This window comes from Lissotriton vulgaris, chromosome 6, assembly GCF_964263255.1.
Source record: "Lissotriton vulgaris chromosome 6, aLisVul1.2, whole genome shotgun sequence".
Lineage (NCBI taxonomy): Eukaryota > Metazoa > Chordata > Amphibia > Caudata > Salamandridae > Lissotriton > Lissotriton vulgaris.
In genome coordinates this window covers 1,811,250,711-1,811,268,887 of record NC_141694.1, presented here as the reverse complement: position 1 = coordinate 1,811,268,887, position 18,177 = coordinate 1,811,250,711, and positions in this window count along the sequence as shown.

Below are 18,177 nucleotides of genomic sequence, written 5' to 3'. Positions count from 1 at the left end.
TGCAAATAAACTCAATAGTGTCTAATAATGGATAATGATATTACCTGTCACTGGTAAATCCAACCCAAGCAGAAGTGTGCAGACAAAGACAGTTGCCAGATTAGCTTTCATTCTGCAAATAGAAAAATACATATGTAGCCATTTTGATTTCATTGAAACTGGTGAGGAAGCAGAGGGCCACCATGACCATGGAAGAGACTACTGAAACAGAGGACTGGGCGAGGACAGATGACAAGAAACTCATTTGAATATCCAACCATTTAACATGACAACCTCAGATAACTGAAACATGTTTTCCCCTCTATGTGTTTTCTACTTTTAGGCCCAGCTGGAGTCAGCAGGATTTGAGGACTTTGAGGCGCAACATGTTTCAATATAATACAGAGTTATAAGAAACAAAAACAATTTACATTTAATGTAAACAGAATGTGGCAGAGTTTCATCTGTAAATAACAATTGGTGGAGAAGTGGAGTACTCCAATTGTTTGTAAAGAAACTAAAGGTGCTTGTATGGTCACTAGGTATCTCAATGCTTTCTCAGCAAGTAGTCCATGAAGGGTGTTCTTAGAAGGCTTGTGCGGGGTGCACTTCATCGTGAGTTATGCGCTTCCCATCAGAGAGACTTCTGGCTTCTCACAATTCAGGACCTCCTATAATACTCAATTTCTGGTCTGCGTAGGTGAAGTTTTAGCTTCAGGTCTCTCTAACTAATACTCATTAAATTATACATTATGTGTGCTTCAAGAGGGAGCCATTTTATAGATTAAACAACAAAGGTGGCATGGTCCGCTTTATTTATTGTTCTGGAGCTAGCCAAGACCTTTTGATTTTATAGAAATGATAGCTACTGTCTAATGCCATTGTGAGGGACAAACACTCTGCTCTTTACCATGGTGCACATCCACCATCAAAGAAGTTCCCTCCAGTGCCAGGGACTCCCATGACAATCTATACTTTTGGAGACCAAACATTTTTTGTACTTTTATCCCAAAATTTGTAATAGTGGTGAGTGGCCAGCAGCTTCCCACAACAATAATTTTCTACAAAAACCATGATATGAACAATCAATCAATCAATGAACTTCTAGAGCGCACTACTTACCCGTGAGTGTCTCAAGGCGCTGGAGGGAGGGGGTGCTTTTAATGCTCGAAGAGCGAGGTCTTGAGGAGCTTCCTGAAAGTGAGCAGGTCTTGTGTCTGCCACAGATGGGTGGGGAGGTTGTTCCAGGTCTTGGCGGCGAGGAAGGAGAATGATCTGCCGCCGGAGGTTGTTCTTTGGATGTGTGGGTCGGCGGCCAAGGCGAGGTTGGCGGAGTGGGGTGTAGAAGATGATTCTGGTATTCAGGTACGCTAGTCCAGTGTTCTGGAGTGCTTTGTGTGCGTGGGTGAGGAGCTTGAAGGTGAACCTCTTGTTGACGGTGAGCCAGTGCAGATCTATTAGGTGGAAGGTGATGCGGCTGTGATGAGGGATGTTGAGGATCAGGCGGGCGGAGGTGTTCTGGATGCGTTGCAGCCGTTGTAGGTGTTTGGCCGGAATTCCTGAATTGAGTGCGTTGCCTTAGTCCAGCCTGCTGCTGACGAGGGCTTGGGTCAACATTTTTTTGGTAAGGGCAGAGGTATGACAGGGATCCTGAGTGGATGGAGTTCATGATCTTGCGCGTCTCGTTGTCGTTGACATGAGACCAGGAGGTCAGCTGGTTGGTGCAGGTGGTGTTTGGGGTGGGGTCTGTCGTGGTTGGATCGGGCGAGGTGTTTAAGCTGTTGTGAATGTTGGCGATCTTGCAATGGAAGAAGGTGGCCAGTGAGTCGCACAGATCCTGCGAGGGCGGGATGTCGTTGGTGTTGGCACTAGAATTGGAGAGTTCCTTCACTATGTTAAAAAGCTCTTTGATGTAGTGTGTATTGTTGTCCAGGCGGGCTTTAAAGGAAGATCTCTTGGTTGTTTTGATGAGGTGGTAATGTGTGCGGATGGCTTCTGTGTATGCTGCGTGGATGTCAGGTGTGTGGTCGTGGAGCCATTTCTTCTCCAGCTTCCGGCAATTACATTTGGAGGTCTGGAGTTCTTTGGTGAACCAGGCGGCTTTCTTGCTGGAGTGGTTGATGGAGGGTTTCTTGAGCGGGGCAGGAGTGTTGGCGCCATTGTCAATCCACTGTCTGGGGTTACGGGTGGCGGCGTCTGGGTCGGTTGGGTTACTGGGTGGGTTCTGGGTGAGGGTTTAGGTCAGCTGGTCTTTTGGTGATTTTGCTCCAGCAGCGACGGGGCAGCTGTAGGGTGTGGTGGTGAGTGGTTGGTTTCTTGAAGGTGAAGTGGATGCATCGGTCCAGTGGAGTTCGATGGTGTGGTTGAAGGTGACGTGGGAGCTTGTGGAGAAGACGGGGTCGAAATATGGAGATTATCCCCAAAACATTTTTCAAGATTCTTTCAAAAGAGCTAGATATTGCAACAGAGACAGCTTGTTTGAGACCAAAATATACCAGATAGAAGACAAGTTAGTCTGTGCCACATGGTACTCTAATCTTGATCAGAAGATCAGATAAGTAGTTAACTCTCAGTGGCACCTCTTTAACATTAACAATGACAATGTCAAACTTGCCTGACCAACTTTTGCATTAAAGAAAAATAAAAACCTACGTAACTTTTAGGTGAATGCCAAATTGAGACAGAGAGAACGCTTTTGCCAAAAGTCGATTACTGAGACACAGCCAGTCAAGGGACATCACAAATGTGGCACGTACCACGTCTGTGAGAATATTATAGTATTGTAACCATTGGAAAAAAAAACTATTAGACTGAGAGACACGACAAATTGTAGGACCTCAAACATTGTATATCTCATCCTATTCCCATGTGGACTTGGGTATGTTGGAGAAACTGAACGAGAGTGCAGAGCAAAAATAGGAGAGCACAAATCTAATATCCATAATCACAGGGTTTCTGCATCCCTTGTTCAACATTGGTCAGAAATAAATCACTCTGAGAAGGATCTCCGATGGACGTTCATTGAAAATTGTTTACCATATATGTAATTTAATGTAATGTAAATGCCATTTGTAAAGCGCACAGCTATCTCCAACGGAGGTGTCCCGGCGCTGTCCGTATACCCCTTAGGAACCCTTCCTGGTTTTTCTCTGTGAAATGTCCACTCCTGGGTACCCCCAAGGTGAAGCCAGGCATCCCAGCGCTGTTGTGGAGATTAAGCAAACTATTGCCCAGAGTTGCAGAGTGGGACCCATGATTAGAATAGGCACAGAGGCGAGAATTATCAGGTCCGAGGAAATTAAGCCCAAGATCCGCCGACGCGGGTATTGAACCCTGGTCCTGGACCAGACCTCTGCAGCAGGGTCTGCCGCTCTAACCATTTGAGCCACAATTCTCTATATATAGAGGAAGCAATGACATTGCTCTTCGTAAGAAGAGGGAAGTGCTTTGGATTTTTCTGTTTGTGTCTCAGAACGAGAGCCTTGATTAAATCACACCTTGGGAGAATGCTATCAAATGTAACCCCAAAATTATATTGGTTTCATGTTTGTCCAATGCACGATGCCCCGTTGCTTTGTGTTTTGAGCTGCTTTGTGTTTTGAGCCCTGTTTATTTATTATATGGCTCTTTAATTCTTCTCAGTAACTAACTGTATACAGAGTAAAAATATTTTTTCATTCTACTTAGTCTCCTAGAGTGTGAACTGCTCTTGTACACAAATTTTCTTTATTTAATTTTAGTATACACAGAGTAAGGAGTACTTTGATATTTCATATTGATAGTTTTTTTCCTAGCACAAAATCTGTTTTACAGTGGCTATATAAATATATGCATATCATTATTAATGTTCACCTGATTTTAGACCTACACTAGGAACTATTGTACAGAAAAGAAAAGATTCTGTTTGGTTAACTGCCAGGTTTAGTTCATGTTTATCTTTGTACCCCCTTTGTGGATCTATGGATTGATTCGCCTGACTTGAGGTGCTCCTTTACGCCATGTTCTTCGTTTCTTAGTTGCATCACCTGGTCATATATTCTTGTCATCATAGTATTTCTTTACCTAGGTGAAAAGAGTGGTTGTGATCCTGTTAATAGATGATTCTCTGCTTATAGTCTGGTTTTAGAGACCATATGCATATATTCTGCAGGGAGATTTTTAGGCAAACTGATGCCATGGCTTTGCCAGAGACAAAGACCACTCTATAGGCTTCCCATTTACTTGGGTCTTTTTTCCATTTGTTGTTTTGGTAAATTTTATTCTTCGGTTATTTTACATATTGACATTTGATCATTCTAGTATGGCGATTCTCCATCCTGAGAGTGCCTGCTTCAGTTAAAGGTTAAGTGCGTGTTGACAATCACAGGGCACTGGTCACCTATTATGAGCGTAGGTGACATCACAGATTTGATGCACTGCCCCACACTGTCCTGCGTTAGCCACTTACGTCTGTCAGCCAGATGCAGACCTGGTCAGTGTACCGTATCAAATCACATGGACTGTTCCCTGGACAGGTGCAAACCTATGCCTGCTATGGAAAGAGCATTTTAGTAAAAGATAAAGCAGAAGGTTGAAGCAGCTGATGCACCATTTACTTTCCAAACCCCCATGGAGTGACTGTACTGGCGCCCAGGAGGCGCACTCACTGTGTGTCACCTGGTGGCCTCTTTGCCTGTCTGTAACAAGGTAGAGACACAAAGGAAAAATATTTCTATTATCACATGGGTTGTCCCCTATGCAAAGGAAGGAACAATCGCTTGAGATCGTGCAAGTGTACATTTAGCACCAGCATATTACAGAAGGGGATACCATTCAAATTACTTTCATATTTCACTATACCAATTCACCATGAATCCTTCATGGGTTCCGTAGTAGCGTGCTACATGCCAAAAAAACACTTCCACCCCTAGTTTCACCTACGTAGTTTTGTCATTCACAGGCAGAAAGTGAACGCCCTCCTCGAATGTCCACAAATTACATTTATGTATCATCCCCCAAACAGGTAAACTTATGGTGGGCTGGGGCTGCTCTGCTCCAATTTCCCATCCACATACCAAGATGGCTTAGGTCTAGCTGTGTGCCTGCTCACTGGGCAGTAGCAGAGAGGCTTTACAGCTGCCTGCACTCTAATGATTAGTCAGCATATTTTAGAATGTATCTTCCTATTTGATCCCTGGTCCAAAACAAACTGAACAAAGTTGACGAGGGCAACAAAATGACACAAGAGGCAGTGACATGATATGCACACTCATGTCAAGTAAGTATAACTATAGATGAGCAGTGGCAGGGCTTCCAGTCTGTGCGTAGACCTCTATTGCACTAGTCTATAACTATGGCTGTCACACATCCAGCGAAGTTTAAACCACACCTGTGAACAATTGTACGGTAGCCTAACCAGGGGAGTGATACAGGCCCTTGCAGTGCGGGGGGAGGGCTCCAACCCTTCACAGGCCTCCAATCAGCCCAAAGCATACATTTGTCAAATATTGGGGGCTCTGGGACCCTTTTCACATTCTGTAGGGGGGCATCTTGCTATCTTATGCCACTGGGACTGGAGTTCTTGACTTTTTGGTTCCGTCCAGAGGTGTCAGGGAACAACACCCGAAGACCCCGGAGTTCCACCTGCCTTGGTGCACAAATAAACAGAAACACGGGCTTCTCGATGGTGGCGTCAAAGACCAAAGGTTTATTACTGCAGGGACACAGAAGTCACAGAAACCACGCATGGGCAGTGTCTAGGAGCCTGTTCGATTTGTACAAAGAGGGTTGCTCCTTATATACTAAAAATTGGGCTTCAGGCAAATTCTTCACATGTTAGTACATTCCCAAACCTTTGTGTCCTAAACAATAAATATTTGGCGTTGTACAGGAATCATCGATAATATCTGATGTCAAAACATTACGAACGAGGGGTTCCCACTTTTCCATCATAATCGCATGTCAGCTTTTCATTCAAGACCTGGACCGCCTCATCGTAAATTTCGTTACCTCCCCCTAATAAAGGCCCAGAAGGAAAGGAGCAGAGCCAGGTGTAGGAGATAGAAAAACAGGATAAGGGATGTTTGTGGGTTGTAAATGGGCAAGGCTACCGGCTTCGGCCGCCTAATCGTGATCAGGCCAACGGACACAAGAACCAGTATAGCAGGACTGGCCTCGGGCAGAGGAGGCAGCCTTTGTCGAGTCATGCAGTTACAGCGTGTTCTGTTCCAAGGTGCACGTGTCACTAAAGGGGTGAATCGCCGGCTAAGCCTACGTGTCCTTAATTGAAATGAAGTGATCAGAGGTTATTGCGTATGTGAGGGCAAGAAACACAAAATGGCTGCCATGATCTAAGATGGATGCCATGGGTAGATCAGAAATGTGTTTGTAACAGGAGTACTCTTGCTCGTAGCATAGCGAAAACACCAGGATATGCTAAATGGATCATTTGCGGTTCGCTGATACCAATATTATGTATTTCCGACAATATTGAAAACACGGGTTCAAATTGTCACGGAACCTCAGACCCTCCTTTTGCCCTTACATAGGCAATTACTCAGTCTATGTCAGAATCTAGTTCTATGCTCATCAGGTCAGTGACATGTTGTTGTATCATCATCCTCTCTCGTGCCTTTTCTCCAAACGCAGGTGGTTTTCTAAAACAAGTTGCAGCACAAAGACTACACAGAGCAGGACCACACTGGATAATCAGGCAGCATGAGAATAGGAATACTAAGATGACACCAATGACCATTAGAACCTTCAATCCCCACGCTGATATTAGAGTCCAAAACCACTCCATGAAGGACCAGTTTCCCTTGTCTACATGAATAGAGTCGGAAATCTTGTGTAGCTTCGAGATCGCCTCATAGAATGTTGGAGCATTATTAGGAATAAAGACACAGAAGCTCGATTGGATCATTCTGCATACCCCACCTCGATCTGCAAGTATTACGTCTAGAACCATACGGTTCTGCAACGTCATGAGACTATCCGCCTGAAGCTCAGCTGTCAAATTGCTAAGGGCACCAGCAGTTTCGGTGATAGTAGATTCAACTACCCGTGTTAGCTGACGTATGTTTCTACTATTGGCCATAGGCCCCCAGAATGGAAGGAAACCTTTGAAGAAGTCTCCAGCTTCCTGACCGGCGGTATCTTCCTTGCTGAAAACACCTCTTGCTACTCTGGTCTTGTGATAATCGGATGAAGCAGTGTATGTTGGAGGCAACAATCGAGCAATATAACATGAACCTGAAAAGTCGGCAGGCAACCATGTATACGCTCTGTCTAGACAGATGAAGTAGGTGCCCCTAGCAGTAAGAAAAGCAGGGGAAGAGTTAGACGGAAACACGTAAGTCTCTACGCACTCACTCCTCCCTAGCTGAGCTCTCGGATTTCTCCCATTACCTTGCAAACAGACCTGACCTCGGTGAGGTACGACCCAGATTGGAGTTGAGCTTTTACGCTTGCTTTCTCCCAAACTGAGGCGATACTCTGAAGAGCTCCAACTCAAATATACTCGCAATTCGTCTCTAGGGTAAGATGGAGTATTATTGACGTCCTTGATCATGTCAATAATTCCCTGGACTAAAGCTTTGTTGGCAGAGTTATATTTAGTGGAACGTGGTGGACGCGGAGGATAGGTTTCAAGGGCATCAGCAAAGATGGTTTGAAGGGCCTGAAATGATCCATTGTAGCTAAAAGGCAACACCAGATAGGGAATGCCTTTATCCATAGTGTGGGGTATCAAGCCACACACCCAGCAGTCTGTAGTGTTAACTACCAGTTGGTGTTGGTGCAAGAGCTGTACAAAAGTGTTATTGATGAATTCTGAGCGTCGAGCTTGCTCATGTTCCGGAAACGAGTGAAAAGAGTGTATAGAAGAAACAGTAGAAGTAGCAGGATCAAGGGGAGGTACTGTAGCTACTGGCATAAAAATCAAACTCATACCAAAGACGATTCCACCCACCAACGTTATCAAAACAATAAAAAATGTAATGGCACATTGTATCAAAAAGCATTTGCTGTGAAGAATTCTGTAAAGTCTGTTTCTGCGAACATAAATCACATTTTCTCGTTGCAGCGCAGGAAGCTCCATCTTCTACAATCCGCTCGCGACCACTGATGATGTGTACGTAGATGAAAATGCCTCTATCAGCCCTGGGAGTTCCCAGAACCAACAGAAAGATCGACCTTGTGTCAGACCCCCGCAGATTCAACTAGGTACACAGCCACGACCCTACGGCTACCCAGACGGCAAGGCAATTTTAAAAACAATAAAACAATAGCAAACTTCTTGGCTGAAGGCAAAAGTTCAAGATTGCAAATATCACAATAGGCAGTTTCCTGCTTTATTTGTCCATATGACGAGATCGTAAGTTGTATCTTAGTTTTGCAGGAATCGTTTGATCCGGAAACAGTGTGTTGTCAGTAGAGTTTGCAATGTTCAAGTTCGCAGATGGCAAAGTTTCTTCTGATGCAGAGGGCAAGTGTTCAGGAGTCAAAGAAGTAGTAGTTTCAGGAGGAGAGTCAGAGTTCGGAGTGTCAGTTATCAATTCGGCATTGCTGAAAGGAATGAACTTGGGCGTTTGTTCAAATTCGGAGGCACCAATTCCCTTCTTCACCCAGTCGTCGTAAGGAAGTGGTAGAGGCACCCGTTTGACATGGGATGCATGTATCCAATGCTTGCGACCAGCTACACAAACAGCGGTTCTCGTTGCAAGCAACACCTGGAAGGGGCCAACGAATCTTGGTTGAAGGTTCTTCGTCCTCGTAAAATTTCATACCACAACGTGGTCACCTGGTTTCAGCTGATGACCTGGACTCTCCGGAGGCTTTGGCAATGCATCGAAAACCTGTTGGTGAATAAGACTCAATTTAGCAGTCAAGTCGTAGAGGTAGTCAATTAACATTGGATATTCTAGAGAACAAAACTCCTTTGGCCTTGGCACTCCCCAAATATTAGCGGGACGGCCAAATACAATTTCGTATGGACTAAGCCCTACTCTAGAATGTACAGTCGCTCTCGTAGATAACAAAGCCAAAGGTAGTGCGTCTGGCCAGGATAAACCCGTGGATGCCTGTATTTTAGCTAGTTTTAGTTTGAGGGTGCCATTGTAACCCTCAACTAAACCAGCAGACTGGGGATGGTTTGCACTGTGGAACTTCTGCTTGATGCCCAAACCGGCACACACACTCTGCATAACTTTCCCTATAAACTCACTTCCATTATCTGACCATACAATCCATGGCATTCCAAACCTAGGGAAATATTCTTTGAGAAGAATTTTGGCAGTTGATAGGGCAGTATTGTCCTTTAGTGGATATGCTTCGATCCATCTGGAGAAAGCACAGACTACCACCAGGACGTATTTTAGATTATTACACCGATCCATGTGAATGAAGTCTAACTGAATCACTTCAAAGGGGCAAGAAGGTGGAGCAAAGTGACCAGCAGGAGTTGGGGTTCCCTTGCCAGGATTATGCATCAGGCATACCATACAATTTTTCACCACTCTCTCTGCACATTTACTAATCCCATCATTCTTCCAAACTGGGGCCAACATTTTACAGATTCCTTTAGAACTTATATGCGCTACTCCATGCGCCATCGTCACCACTGCAAGCACATACGCATCAGGCAACATCCAACACTGTTGTTCCGACAAGTCAATCCAACACCCACTCGAATCCAACTTGCCCGTACTTTCTCTCCATGCACGTTTCTCCTCCTCAGTTGCCTCTTTCTGAATCTCTTTCACACTTTCCACTGTATCCTCACACATTCCAGACTCAGAAATCCATCTTGCAGACGTAGCAACATACATTCTACTCATCATATTTCTAGCTGTCTGTTTAGCGGTTTCATCAGCAAAAGCATTCCCACGACCGACATCATCCGTGATTGCTTTATGAGCACTGCATTTTACAATTGCAACTTCAGTCGGCAAGGTTAGAGATTCCAACAAGTCGTTAACTAGCTGACCATGTTGAATCTTAGTCCCATGGGACGTAATGAAACCTCTTTCTTTCCACAAACGGCCAAAACTATGGGCCACGCCAAATGCGTACTGACTATCTGTGAACACATTCACTCTCTTTCCCTTAGCTAAAACACACGCTCTTGTTAGAGCAATCAATTCTGCAGCTTGGGCAGAATTCTGACTCACTCTTGCAGTCTCCACAATCGTCTTCAAAGTCGTTACTGCGTAAGCAGCAGTCACATCACCATTCTCCAATTTAAAACATGACCCATCCACATACAACGTGCCATCTGGATCTAACAATGGGGTGTCTTTTAAATCAATTCGTCCTTTTGTCTCTTCCTCCGTTCTAAAACAACAATCATGGGGCTCGGAATCACTCGACTCTTGATTAGCCGGCAACAGCGTTGCTGGATTCAATACATTACATCTTTTGATCTGAATATGACTCGCTAGTAATGTCAGCTCGTAACCAGACAATCTCGCACTGGTAAGGTGTTGTGTCTTGGTTCGATTCATGAGTGTGTCAACAGCATGAGGAACCATAACCACCAGCATGTTGTTCATCACCAAACCAGCAGATTGTCGAATGGAAGCCGCAGCTGCCGCTGTAGCTCTCAAACAACTAGGTAGCGCTCTAGCTACTGGATCTAATGTTGATGAAAAATACGCACAAGGGCGTTGTTTATCGCCAAATTTCTGTGTCAGAACACTCAACGCGCAACATTCTCTCTCGTGAACGTAGAGCGTGAATGGCTTACTGTAATCAGGTGTACCCAATACAGGAGCTGAACACAATGCTTTTCGTAACTCAGAAAAACTCTCCTGACATTCATCAGACCATGGCACCGGACTCGGAACATTTTTCCCAGTCAAAGCTACCAATGGTTTCGCTAAAAGAGAAAAATTTGGGATCCATTGCCTACAGTAAGAGGTAATACCTAGAAAGGCAAGTACTTCTCTCTGTGTGCGAGGAACACTCATCTGTGTAATTGCTTTTATTCTTTCTAGGGTCAACTTCCTTCCCTCCTTTGACAAGAGATGACCTAGATAGGTCACTTCTTGGCAGCAATATTGCATTTTCGAAGGTGATACCTTGTGATTCAAGTTGGACAAATGATGCAATAACGAAATCGTAGCTGCTTTGCAAGTTTCCTTGTCATCGGCAGCCACTAGAAGATCATCTACATACTGCACTAAAGCAGAACCTGGAGGAAGGACAAAGGAATCTAACTGACTTTTTAATGCTTGACTGTAAATAGATGGGCTCTCACAATAGCCTTGTGGAGCGCGTTTAAATCTGAAACTTCGACCTCCTAGACAGAAGCCGAAAATATCTCTGCTTTCCTCGGCTATTGGAATGCTGAAAAAGGCATTTTTCAAGTCAATGACTGAAAACCATGTGGCTGTAGCAGGAGTCAATGTTAACAAGGCAGTGATATCTGGAACCACAGGAAACTGCGGGACCACAATCTTATTAACCTCTCTGAGATCAATGACAAACCTATATACTGGAGGTTTTGTAGGATCAGTTCGTTTCAAAATCGGTAATACAGGACTGTTACAGACATTTCCTCTAGTTTCTTCAACCACACCTTTCTTAATCAAATCTTGCACAATCAGTAAAAGTGCACGTTCACCTTCACTAGATATTTTATATTGAGGAATTCGTGGAAATTTGACATTTGCTTTCAGAGTGACTACATATGGTGGAATTTCTAAAAGGCCTACATCATTAGGACCAGTCGCCCAAAGAGTATCAGGGAGTGAACGCAGCTCTGGCGGGAGTGCATCCATTGACAAGTACATCGGGGAGGTGATTCTTTTACCCAACGTAAGCTGTACTCCTTCTGGAGAACAGTACAATGTCGCATATAGGCGTTTTAACAAGTCTAAACCAAGCAGATTTTCATTACAACCCGTCGTCAAAATCAAGGGTGCTTTCAATTGACACGGTCCAACAGAAATAGACAAAGGACCAGATATGGGGTTGTAAACAGGGGCGCCTGAAAAACCTACAGAAACATTTGTTAAGCCGGACAAAGGTGCGCCAGGGAGTTTCGCATGAATGATAGAACTTTTTGCAGCACCAGTATCCAACAGAAATGGTTCGACTACACCTGATGTTGCTACTGCGACTTAAGGCCCACTCTGATCCACTGGAACTGATACTACTCCCTCTCTCTGTCCATGGCTGTCCTAGTACCCATTTTGCTGAAATCCCTCATCCACTTCACAATAGTCTTCAACATGATACTGTTGAGATCTATTTTGCTGGGCAGACTGTCCATTTCGTTGATCAAAGTGGTTGGAAGGGCGATCATTCGTCTGTGGAGGCATAGCACCTCGCCCTCGACCTCTAGAATTTTGCACAAAACCACCACGACCTCTCTGAGTTGCTGCTGCATTATTTTGCGCTAAGATCGGGCACTCATTTTTGTAGTGACCTTCTTTCTTAAAGTACGCACACTGATTCCATTGATACTGAGGCCTAGGTGAGCTATAATCTGTCCTTTGATACGAACCTTGCTGCGTATTAGTCTGATTCATGCGAGGCGGATACGCCTGCTGCAAAAGAACTTTAGTCTTTAAATCTTTCGTTTTCTTGTCTGATTTCTCTTTCTCCTCTTTATCTCTATTTTCATAATACTGGGCAGTTGCAAGTATTTGCGCAGTTGTAGAGACAGCCCACGCACTTTCGGAATCTTTTAATTTATTACATAGCTCAGGTAACAAATTGTGCACAAATTTATCGACAAACAATCTCTGTCCTCCTTCTGTACTCATATCCTGACCACTGTGATCTACAAAAGTCTCTTCGAACCTCGTGAAAAAATTGGAGACACTTTTGTCTTTCTTTTGCCTGCATGCGGACAACTTGTCCCAATTAACACGTAATGCTGGCATTAGAGTCTTCATTAAGTCGATTATCCTACCTGGAAGATTAGCAATTAGGGGCTCAGGTTTGGAACCACCTATTTGCTGACCATCTGCTGCAATGATAGCTGCCCAATCACCACCTAGGGCAACTGGATGATTCTCTTTACGTATTTTAGCCCAAATTGGTTGCGGTACTACATTACCAAATAACATGTCAATGTCCGCCAGATTCATTACACAAGCCTCAACTGTCTGCGTTAATTCTTTATAGTATCCGGCAGGATTTTTACGCGGGTCTGGCAAGGCCTGCTTCACTGCTAGCACTTCGGCTCGCTTCCATGGAATGTGAATCCACACTCTCTGGAATTGCGCCGGAGCGGCTACAATACCATTAATGGCATCAGCTTCCACAGCTTCGCGCCAAATTGGTGGAACCTCCCTCATTGGATATTGGCGATTTAGCTTCATACTACTTTTCTCTAAGTCTCTCGGTGAACGAAGTGATGGATCATTCCTATAACTTAAAATCAGTTCCATCGCTTCTTTTATATTTTGACCTACTATCATTCCTGCAGCAAACTCTTTCTGAACCTTAATTAAGTCTTCTAAATTCGATTCAACATCATCTTCTTCTACTTCCTCACGTAAAAGCGAGCACATCTCGTCAAAGACATATCGTTGCGTTGGTTCATTCCATTGCATAAATGTATCTAGTACATCTCTCGTACTATATCTCCTACTCTTCGAAATCCATCTGAGAGCCGTGGAATCTAAAATCCCCCGTTCCTCAGTACTTGGAAGCTGACTACGTCTTTGTACAGAGTCAGAAGTAGGAGTCTTAATTAAGGTTTTATAGAAAGGAGACAGAATGTTAGAAACAGAATCAGTGATTCTTCGACGAACAGAAAGTGGAGTCAACATACTAGCAGACGCAGAGAACACAGTAGAAGTAGGAATAGATAACGGAACAGTAGGTGTAAGCGATACAGGTATAGGTAGAGAAGTCGGCAACCCAGGAAGAGGAGGTGCCGAAGGAATATTCACATTAACCACAGGAGGTACAGGAACTTGATTCTGAGGGGCAGGAGCAGGAACACCAGGTTGTCCAGCAACCGGCAATTGAACATTCGGTACGGGTGGAGCCACAATACCCTGTGCATACGGTGGGGGTGACTGTAACAAGTAAGACAACAGAGGATCGTTTTCGGGGTCCTCTAGTATCTTAGTTGTACTCGATGGCAAGGCAGGATAGCACTTGTCGATCGCTAAATTATGCTCTCTAATGGCCACCTCTACGGCCTTCTCAGATTCGTTGACTTGCAGCTGTTTAGCCGCCTGCTCTAAAGTCAACTCTTGCTCTTTCTGTTCTTTCTTCAACCTCTTAATTTCTCTCTGTTTGGATTCTTTTCGCCAGTAACGGAAAGAATCAAACATTGCCGGCCGGGCTTTCTTCCTAAACAATTTCGCTTCTAAATTGTCAAGGATTTCTGGTTCAAAACTACCATGTAGTGGCCAACTAAGGACACCATCCTTTTCAGTGTATCGGACCCACACCTCATTATAAGATATGGGACCCACACCATGCTTACAATACAAATCATATAGGGGAGTCCCAATCGGAGGAACCAGACATGAGTCCTCCAATCGTGAATCACTGTTGCAACCGAAACACGACAACATACAATTTCTCTGACTTACCATTTTTCAGTCCGGAACACAGAACAGACAAAACAAGAAACAGATATGTGCACCTGAACCAAGAACTAAGGCCTACCAAAAACGAACTGATGTATCGATACCCAAACTAAACCAAATAGATTATCGTAACCAGAACAACCAGTGATAATCTTACGAAACAAAACCAAACCAAGAACCAAACAGGATTTTAACAACCCTCACAAATTAACCAGCTAGCAACCACTAAATACTTAACTGAGGCACTGAAGACGTCACCAAGGAGAAACCCGTCACGTTTCGCCGTACTAAGGACTGCACCTCGGGTCCAAGACAGGGCGACGGTCAAGGCAACGGCCCACTGCAGCCGTCCTGAACGGGAACCCTCGTGGAAGAGAACGTCGGGCCACTTTTGCGATATGCCGGGATCGATGAAGTGGGGCGCCTCCCTCAGGAATCTTCACACGAAGCTTCTCGAACTCTTCAGGCTTTTGGACCGGTACCGAATGACGTCGCCCGACGTTGGGCGCCAATTGGAGTTCTGGACTTTTTGGTTCCGTCCAGAGGTGTCAGGGAACAACACCCGAAGACCCCGGAGTTCCACCTGCCTTGGTGCACAAATAAACAGAAACACGGGCTTCTCGATGGTGGCGTCAAAGACCAAAGGTTTATTACTGCAGGGACACAGAAGTCACAGAAACCACGCATGGGCAGTGTCTAGGAGCCTGTTCGATTTGTACAAAGAGGGTTGCTCCTTATATACTAAAAATTGGGCTTCAGGCAAATTCTTCACATGTTAGTACATTCCCAAACCTTTGTGTCCTAAACAATAAATATTTGGCGTTGTACAGGAATCATCGATAATATCTGATGTCAAAACATTACGAACGAGGGGTTCCCACTTTTCCATCATATTCGCATGTCAGCTTTTCATTCAAGACCCGGACCGCCTCATCGTAAATTTCGTTACCTCCCCCTAATAAAGGCCCAGAAGGAAAGGAGCAGAGCCAGGTGTAGGAGATAGAAAAACAGGATAAGGGATGTTTGTGGGTTGTAAATGGGCAAGGCTACTGGCTTCGGCCGCCTAATCGTGATCAGGCCAACGGACACAAGAACCAGTATAGCAGGACTGGCCTCGGGCAGAGGAGGCAGCCTTTGTCGAGTCATGCAGTTACAGCGTGTTCTGTTCCAAGGTGCACGTGTCACTAAAGGGGTGAATCGCCGGCTAAGCCTACGTGTCCTTAATTGAAATGAAGTGATCAGAGGTTATTGCGTATGTGAGGGCAAGAAACACAAAATGGCTGCCATGATCTAAGATGGATGCCATGGGTAGATCAGAAATGTGTTTGTAACAGGAGTACTCTTGCTCGTAGCATAGCAAAAACACCAGGATATGCTAAATGGATCATTTGCGGTTCGCTGATACCAATATTAGGTATTTCCGACAATATTGAAAACACGGGTTCAAATTGTCACGGAACCTCAGGACCAACCCCTTGGGCTATGATGAGGTAAAGCTGGAAACCACCAATTAAAAAAAAACAGATAGTGTCTGAGATGTGTGCCATTAGTAAGTTCATTTGGCGCGGCCCTGCCATTAAAACCTATCCAAGCAGACTCTGTGCTCCAAGATTTGGCCTGGGGAACTGACAGCAGGGTAAGGCTAAAGGATAAAGGAGTGCACAGATCTTATATTTCTGGTCTTTTGCATTTTTTATTATATGTGAGATTCTTTTAATGTCAATCTCAACCAAACTTTATCTGAAGCTTTTATTCCAATTAATTGTATTGTCTTTTTGTCTCTCCAATTCCAATCCTGTAGTGTCAATGGAGCCTGGACTCTATGAGGATCAATGTCTGCCAGCTAGGAAGGAGCCTTAGTGACCCCATGATTAAGAAAGCATTAATGTCCTCAGGCAATAACGGCACCGCACCCCGATTTAAAATAAGCCTAGTCACTGAGGGCCCCGAATAGACCAAGACAATACAAGACATTAAAGGGCAACAACAGTAAGGAGTATATTAATGATGTGATATAGCATTACAGTGCCCTGCTGTGAGCTATAATAGAGTTAAAGGCCCTACACCCTAGTTATAGGACCTTGCCTCAGGCAAGATCATATACCGATGGAGAGGACCTTTAACAACTAGGATAGCCAGAGGCAGAAGAGCTATAATTAGAGCATTCCATCTAATTTCTTTTTTTTGACCGTTAGCTGCCAATACGGCAAATAGACATCCAGGCTGTTGCACTGTTCTTATAAAACCTCAAATGAATTAGGGTGATGATTGACCACATCAGCTGCCTTAATGTTCTTTTTCCCATATCATTTTGGGGACATTTCACCACAACTTAGCAAGGTCTAGGCAGTTTATTCTTTACACCTCAACCTGTGGAAACCACTTGGTGCATTTGTAACCCCCCGTCATGGTTAGGATGGAAGGGGTTGGATAAGGGCCTGTTTCTTGTGTCATCTCTCTCCAAGATCTGCAAAAGTAGGTAGACCTAGGGCCCATGCACTCATGTATAATGCAGAGTGGTTAGTTTTTAAAGCTTAAACTACTTTTCAACTTAGATGAGCTGTTTATCCAGCTCTGATTTGTGAACATTTGAATGTTCATGATCACAAAAGGAGGAAACAATGCTTTTACCTGGAAATGTTTAAAGGTATTCTCACATTGTGATGCTCAGAAACATAACATTCAATCAATCAATCAATCAATCAAACAAGACTTACAAAGTGTGGCTAATCACCCGTGAGGGTGTCCCAGCGCTGTGAAGCATGTGGCCTTAGGATAGGTGTGGGGGAATTCAGTTGAACAGCCAGGTCTTGAGTCCTTTCCTGAATTCCAGCAGCCTTGGTGTGGTTTAGAGGTGGAGGGGGAGGTCATTCCAGGACTTTGCTGCGTGATAGGAGAAGGAGCATCCTCCACTGTTGCTTCTACAGATGTGGTGGTGTGAGCAGAGAGAGGAAGGTGGAACACAGGAGTCTGGTGAGTTGGCAGAAGTTCAGGTGGTGGTTGATGTATGGTGGTACTTGGTCATGTAGGGCTTCGTAGGTGTGGATCAGCATCTTGAATTTACTTTTCTTCTGAATGGGCAGCTGGTATAGCTTCCTGAGGTGGGGAAAGTTGTGGGTTTGTCTGTGGAGGCTGTGTGCACTGTGATTCCTACATAGGGGTCTCACCATAGTCCAGCCAGCTGGTGACTCAGGCTTGAGTAACGGCTCTACTTGTTTTGATGGGGATCCATTTGAAGATTTTACGGAGCATGCAAAGGGTGAGGAAGCAGTCGGAGGAAACTGCATTGATATGTTTTTTAATGGTAGGCTTGCTGTCCAGAATGATGCGAAGGTGCAGGCATGGCCCATCAGACATGATGCTGATCCTTGTTTGGAGGGCCACCAGAAGTTGTTCCATGATGAGGGGGTATTACAGAAAATTAGCAATTCCGTGTTGTCTGTGTTGAGTTTTAGGCAGTTGTCTTTCATCCAGTTTGAGATGCTAGTCATGGATCTGTGGAAGTTGGCCCTAGTGGTGGTGGAGGGTATCTCGACAGTGAGAGGATGAGCTGGTTGTCGTTTGCATAAGAAATTATGTTAAGTCTGTGTGTTCTGACGATAATGGCCAAGGAAGTCATGTAGGTGTTAAACAGAGTGGGTCTGAAGGGCTAGCCTTGAGG